General features: G+C 41.4%; 1 long non-coding RNA gene across 1 annotated transcript; it reads right to left on the bottom strand.

The window, feature by feature from the left end:
* Positions 1–3,942: 3,942 nt before the first annotated feature.
* LOC130540031 (uncharacterized) lies at positions 3,943–5,177 on the bottom strand. The gene is made up of 2 exons (XR_008954290.1): positions 5,078–5,177; positions 3,943–4,717 (listed from the first exon to the last, which is right to left on the bottom strand). It is a non-coding gene; the product is annotated as an uncharacterized LOC130540031 (long non-coding RNA).
* Positions 5,178–7,917: the final 2,740 nt, after the last annotated feature.

The following is a 7,917-nucleotide window of genomic DNA, read 5'->3' as shown; positions in this document are numbered from 1 at the left end:
AGGAAGTCATTCCTGCCGTCCGCTATCAGACTGTATAATTCATCCAAACCCAGCCAATAACAATAATTGTGTAATGTTTATGTTGTAATTTTATTTCTATTTTATTCTATATTTATGTATATATGCTTATAATGCTTATAATATGTATATATTATATTATGTATATATATATATATATATATATACTTATAATATATGCTGTATATATGCTTATAACGTTCTAATCTTATCTGTATTTATTTATTCTGTTTCTATACTTTGTATAGGGTGCTACTACAATTCAATTTCCCCACGGGGATGAATAAAGTTCATCTTAATCTTAATCTTAATCTTAAGGCTGAAAACACAGAAGATACAAACTGAAGCAGCTTCTAGCGATGATGTTCCTCCGTTGTGGACCAAAGCAAATAGATGAACTATTTTAGCAACGAGCTGCGAGTGAGCGACCTTGAAGGATCGGCCTAATAGTTATCTTTGATGAAGATTAATTCCTCATCCTAGGTAAATCCACTGAAACTGAGAGTAAAGCGAGGTAACACCAAAGGATAAGAGCTAGTATGTGGGCTCCCGAAAAATACCAATCAAATATACAGCGAGAAGTCAGGAGAAAAGAGAGTTGATACGCAGCTCCAAATCCATGAGTTATACAGAAAAACAAAGAACCTGAGCTGGTCAGGGGAGCCCAGAAGAATGAGGGACTCCCTCCTACCCTGGAGCTCCTGAAACGTCAGGAAAGGTGTTCAGCAATCAAACTCGCATCATCAGAAGTGTGGAAATCAGCATAGCCATAAGGTGGATCACTGCCACCCACCTCTCCTGGTCTGAGCTTGGTCCCCAGAGCTGGAAACCTCGAACATGTGACCTCCTATCCGTCTTTATCCATGTTCCAAACGTAATCCATGTGCTTTGCAGGAGTGAGAAAAAAAACATGAAACTAAAAATCCTGCACCCAATTCACTGGCTTGCTGAGAACCCCTGCCCGAGATTCACCTCCCCATGGTCAGGGCCCCTATAAAGCCAACACTGGTGCCAGAAGACAGACAAAGCAGATAATAGAATCTCAACTAAAACACCATAAATCACTAATTATGAGATTTAAAGGGTTAAACGTGGTCAATTCAAAGCTAGATTAGACCCCACTGCACAGACCCTCCCCCCAGAAAAACAAACAAACAACAGGGTCAACAGTGCTACGGAGACAAAGACGTTTAAAATATAAATCAAATATATTATAAAAAGTAATGATTTGTTGTCATGTGATTTAAGTTAATTATTTATTAGTATTAATTGACACGAGTGGGTGGGCTCATACTTAAGAGAAGCTAGTTTTTACACTACACATAATACACATGTAATAGTAGCAGAAAGAATTAATAATAAAATACAAGTACAGAGAGGACAAATCACATTGAAGGAATCATTGCGCGCTATTATGGTCTGTCCTTAATAACCCGGTCTGTCTGTAGCAACACTTTCAGCATTTATGGCTTGTTAAGATACATGCTAGCATTATCCTGTAATTAGTCGACAGAATTCGCAATGGTGTAAAGTAGTGTCAAAGCCAAACGCTGGCTAATTGCTAAAGCTCAGTTTCCTGACAAAGGTAGCCGATATCTTAACGAGTTCTTAGTAGTGAAAGGTAGATTAATAGAGATGGTAAAATTCTGATAATTACAGACAGGAACCGATGACTCTGGCATAAATGATCAACATAAATATCAGAACAGGTAGCACACTCTTGTTGTGACACACATGGTAAAAATATGTTTTATTCAATAAACACCTTTTCCGTCCCCAATACTCAGTGCGCTTCCGCAAAGCCACACTTTGTGCATCTAATTGGAATTTGATCCTTGTCCCAGTTTACATGCAATGGTGAAGATCAACCGACCTGTCCTCCCCAACACTAGGTGGTGACATGTCGTTTCAGCAGGTTAGCTTCCACAACTGGATTGGAGTTAGTAAACAGATGGTAATAAGTAAGTATTACTTATTTTTATATTATATTCTAGGTTGTTTGGGATCAACAAGAACCTAAGAGCAACACCAGAGTTCGGTTAAACTCCGCTTTATTGTCAGGGTTGTACAGGCAGGCAGAGCTGGACCCGCGGGGAAGCGGGGACCGGGCGAGTCCGTCCACGTGCGATGTCAGGAACAGAAGGCAGTCGGGTTTACCGGGGAGCAGGCAGGATAGGATCGTCGGGACAGGCAGGGTCAAGACCAGGCAGACAGGCAGGCAGGAAAACGTTGGAGAGTCATGTGAACTACAGAGGACAATCTGGCAGGGAGGCAGCGTAGAGCAGGGACCTAAAAGGGCCTCATGATAGCGCTGATTGGCCACAGGTGCGCGGGGCGAAAGAGGACCCAGGGGCGGGGTCTGACTACGCAAATGAACAACTAAATTGATTTAATTACGTTAAAAGTCTGCGATTAGTAGACAGACATCTTCATCAGGACCGAAGCTGCATCACAGACTGCACAAAGTGCCTCTTGTGTGGATAATTTGCTCATCTTTCCTCCCTCCTCAATCTGTTTCTCACCACACCTTTGCCTCCCAGTGGGGGGGCTGCGTCTAAGAATCATTGTGTTCGATCAGAGCTGCCTCTGATTGCAGGATTGGACACGTGTGGCCAGCAAGTCCAGCAGATCAATCTGTCTATCTGAAATATTCGGTTCCCACTGTGCCCAATGATATGTTGGCAAACCCCGGGCAGTCCAAAAGGCTGGATCAAATCTGCACCATTGATCTGGAGCATAGAGACGTCTGGGAACATGGAACACAGTGTAGTATATATTCTAAAGATTGCATTCACCTACACACACAAACACACACACACACACATGCAGCCTGGACAGAAACACGAGAGGCTTATTATGAGAGGCTCAGCAATACATCTGAGGGATTGTTTGAGGAATGCTAATAGTAAATAGAGGTGATTCTCACCATTTTCCTTTGTTTTCAGACTCTTTAAAATCTACCATATCGTGCATGTATATACACGTGTTTGGAGTTTCTTTTCTAAACGGGAGAGAACAGGTAGCCATGGTGAGTGTTTTGACAGTTTTTTGAGGAAAAAAAAAAAAAGCAGAATGTATAAAAGAAACTTTTATGATGAGATTTGAGATCGAGCCATTGGGAGCTGTGCATTTAAGGCCCGTTAACACGATGATTTCGGGGGGGAAACTCAAATCATTTTTATACATTTGGGCGGCTTGTTTGCAGTAGGTTAAGTTAAGTTAATAAAATGGTTCGGTTAAGTTAATAAAATGAGGGTTAGGGTTTCATGAATAGCTGTCATCAAGGCTCGTCAGCACTTGATGGGGTGCCCATCATGGGTGCCCATCTACCTCCCCTCCTTTCAGCCTCAAAAAGATGACTTCTTTTCAAGCCATCTTCTCCGGCTATTTTTTTTTTTTTTACATTGCTGTCCAGGAATGAGTGACCTTTGCTGTTTGACTGCAGGTGAACAGCTAAATGCTATCCAGAAGAGTTCTTCTGTGTTGAGCCTTGAGATTAGCACCTGACCAGCTACACAATTGTTCTGTTTTTACCTCACTCTTTTGTCCTCTGTCTCAAGCCCCTTTCACACTGCACAAAAGTAGTGCATCGTCCCAGGTCACTGTGTCATTTCGGCACAGTGAAAGGGTCCTCGTGGCATTTGGTCAAATTAGCAGGACGGCTTTCACATTGCAGGCGACCTGCGTCGTCCCGCTAATTCCCTGGGTCAATTTTCAAATTACCCAGTGAAGTTGTTGTTCCTGCCTGTCACCTTCTGATTTAGACTGCTCTGTGAAGGGAGTCTTGTTGAACAAAATCTAATGTGTAGCTACAGCATACGTGAAGTACATCATACTGGGGAAACGCAGTGATATGATGCTTCATCTAGCTGCATCACTGGTGTCCTCCACTGTTGCCAGGAATTTAAGACTCACACAGAAGCATTGTTTGCTAACAAAAAATTTTTTTCAACAAAATCTTTAGACACATTTTTCAGGAGTCATTCCTTCGCTAAGTAGCAATAAATTCAACAAAATCTCGTCTGTTACAAATTAGCCACAAATTCCATCCTCTTTCACTAAATTTTCACCCAGATATTGTTCAATCTTCAAAGCTTGAGCTTGGAAACTGTTGTTGTCCACTTCCACATTCAGACTTCTGTCTTCATCTACTTCTTTACTGCACAGATGATGCAGAGCCATAGCTATAATGCCATGGCTCGGCAGTTCTGGGAGTGGCGCGCGCCGTTATCAGGACCCTGTGCTCCATTGCTCTTAATCTTCTTCTAAATTCACCACGACAAATCATCCCGCTCCAGAAGTGTCAACTCTTCAGCCCTTGGTTCTTGTTTCCTTTGCTCATTCATCAGCTCTTTAAAGCACTTTTCCTACCAGCACAAGGCAGGTTAACGGCACAGGACCGTTGTGGTTAACCCAGACCTCAGCTGATTTGGTTGAAAATCATCAAATCAAATGATAAATACCATAAATGACTTTCTATTCCCATTATCTGCTTTGGTTTAATGGGTGGAATGGAGTGAAATCTTGGAATCTGCCATACTTCCTAGCTGCCCTCTACTGGGGCAATAATAAGGCAGCAACACGAGTGTGTCTGTGCGTGACGACAGTTACCCTCATCCTGGCAGACGGTGCACAGCTTTACATTGCTGCTGGATGCGGATCTGCTGCTGGAGGTATGTGAGAATCCATGAGATTCCCTCTGTAAAATGGACAGAATGGCAGTAAGATGGAGAACTGGGAGTTCGTGACAATGATGTAGTTTAGACTTTGGTAGTAATTTTGTGCCAGTTGTGAATTATTTGCTTCCCAGTGAATCAATTAGTCTGCTTTGACATAAATCAAGGAGCAAGGAAAGAGTGGAAAAAAGGCATAACCGTCAATCAAGAGGGTCATACGGGGTTGATAATTGTTTTGGGAAATTTTTTTGTATTTTTTTTTTTGGTATTTTTCTTTAAATATGAAAAAAGGAAGTCAATAATTCAGTACAGTATGTTAAAGATTACAAAAGCATGAATGTCACCTCAAGTCCTCAATCATATTTAATAAGGAAGGAGCTTACCTTTGAGATGCAGACATTTCACACTTCCACCTACACAACCACCCTGCTGAGAGGGAGACAGAGTAAAGGGTAGAAGCAGGAGGTGTGAGGGAGAGGTGCAAGCACACACACACACACACAACACACACACACACAACACACACACACACACACACACACACACACACACACACACACTTCACACTGCATAGCCTTGTTTTGCACAGTCTCTCCAGCCATGCCACAATTCACTGCATTTGGGTGGAGACTGGGGGGGCATGAATTATGAATTTTGCACAGTTTACTAGGATTGCTGATGGTGACATTGCATCCTAATTAACCAGTGTATAATAATTAGCAGCAGCTGGTCATCAGTTGATGTGTTCATTTACCAGAGTCATTGTTCCACATACATCTAATTTATCAAAATCCATCATCAGTTTGGGTTTTTTGGGGGGTTACGTTTGAATGGAAATTTGTGCTGTGACAAAAAATAAAAACACTTCCTCGATTTGAGCACTTGCTGCTGTGAGAGAATTCAGGACAGATATAAACTACAAAGCCGCGGGAGATGTTTGGTGGATAAATCTAAAAATAGAATTTGTAAAACAATGTTTGTGTTGTTCACTCACACCGGAGCATCACTGCACTGGCTGCACTCGACTCTGCCGTATCTTATTAACACCAGAGTCGCGACGAAGAGCTCTGAATGAAATAAACACAAGGCTTTGCAATCAAAGTAATTATTTTGTGGATTGTGGGTTAGCCATCATCGAAATGTTGAAGTTTTCACTCTTCAACTCATATTTTCCTCCTTTTTCCTGCTTCGCTCAACTCCCCTTCCTGGATCTGTAAGTGGCGCCAAATTTAGCTAGTTAAAAATTGTTGCTAGTTAAAAATTGTTTTATAGGAGACAAATGGAGCAGGATGGATTTTCTCTCGAGAACAGGATTAAGAGCGCGATGGCGTATCAGCATCAGGTCAAATGAAATAATTAAACACCTGTGAAATAACCCACACTAATCTGTTATTGTTAACATTCTTGTTTTCCCTCTTACCGTTCCTGAAGGCTGCTAAAACATTTCGTCAGCTTGTTGGATTTCGGGACATATTTAAGCCATTACTTTACTCCATTACGGTCAGAAATGGACAAATGCAACATCTGTTTAGAGTAAATAGATGTCACCGCTTTTGCTGCCTCCCATCTATTTTTCTTTTTTTGGTTGTTACAACAACAGCATTTATTTTTTATGAAACCATCAGCGTGTTGGTGCCCTGCTGGGGGCTGCTCGTCAAACCATTTTATTTGTGGCACTGATCCAATAAACAATGTTCTTGCTAATCTCTCACACACACACACACACACACACACCACACACACACACACACACACACACACACACACCTGCTTTTCATCATAATGAATTTTTGAACTTGCAGGTTCCTTCTCTGGTTGCTGCAGCCGTACAGTGAAAGACAGAATGCGAGACTCTGGCTGCCAAATCTCTTGGGAGAAAATGGAATAATAAAAGAAAAATGCTCTTTCCCACGTACATATAGGCAGCAGACGCACAAACAATACGGGGCTGTTTCCAGCCATAAGCTCCTACAGAAGTCATCTGATGTTTCACACCGGCTACATCTGCTTGGCTTTGAATTTTGACAAAAAGAAATATATTTTTTTTGAAAAGGAATAAATAAATTCAAATAATACTTACCAAAATAGTGCCTAGAATATTTCTTGAACGTACTGTATGTGTTAACATTTCGTGGGGGCATAAAATATCACCATTTTCCTTTCAACATTTCTGCAAAAAAAAGATAAATTATTAAAAATAACGCCACCTTTTATCTCACGCTCTTTGAAGGCAATAAATTAAAAATGTAAATTTGTGGTTTATTAATATGCAAATGTATTCATTCACAGTTAATGATTAGCAATTAACATTGCACTGTGTGGAAAGAATATATCTCGCCTGAAAAAATATAGCACAGGGAAAAAAATATAGAATGTCTCCATATAAATGGATAAAAATGCTTTTCTATTCATTCAGATACTTGCTCATCATCCATCGTAGGTCCACATCCAGCCTGATATTGTGCCACTAATAGTGAATTGTAAAATCCTTTACCTGCAGCTCCTCTGAATTCAATCACTGTTACAGAAGTGTACATCCCATTTTCCACTGAAACATCTAAAGTCAACAGTGATTGGTGCTGTTTCAAAACTAGAGACAAACAGAATTTCTTTTGTATGCATCTATGTAAGTGTGTGTGTGTGTGTGTGTGTGTGTGTGTGCCTGTGTGTAGGTGTGTGTGTATGCACTGGTAATTATCACATCATTGGGACAACAAACTGTTTACACAGTCATGTCATGGGGGCCTAAAATCAGGTCCCCATAAGGGCACCCTTTCAAAACATTGAAGGGACTGCTTTATAGGTAGGTTTTAGCTTTGGCCCAAAACACATCGTTTTCAGAGTGTGTGTGTGTGTGTGTGTGTGTGTGTGTTGGGGGGGGGGGGGGGGGGGGGGGGTTGCTCCATTGTGCCCCTAGGATTTTGGGGTCAGTGATTGATTGGCACACACTCATTCCATATATGGTGAGGAACCACCTATTTCAATGTGCCCAGAAAGAAGGATTTCATCAAGGATTACATTTTCAGTGTAAACCATATCAAGAAACCCAGTAGAAAGGAAGGTGCTTATTTGTGGTGCATAGCAGCTGCGAAGCTTATTATTTTTGCAGTGGAGTAAAAGTGAAAGATTACGTGCCGCTGTGCCACGCCACAATGCAGACTGGCACAGGTGGTGGGGAAGAGAGAGAGCTAGGAAGCGAGCAGTCTTCATTGCAATCCCTTCC

This window comes from Takifugu flavidus, chromosome 16 (genome assembly GCF_003711565.1).
Source record: "Takifugu flavidus isolate HTHZ2018 chromosome 16, ASM371156v2, whole genome shotgun sequence".
In the NCBI taxonomy this organism is placed as follows: Eukaryota; Metazoa; Chordata; class Actinopteri; order Tetraodontiformes; family Tetraodontidae; genus Takifugu; species Takifugu flavidus.
The sequence above is the reverse complement of the archived record's forward strand: the minus strand, read 5'-3'. Positions and strand labels throughout refer to the sequence as shown.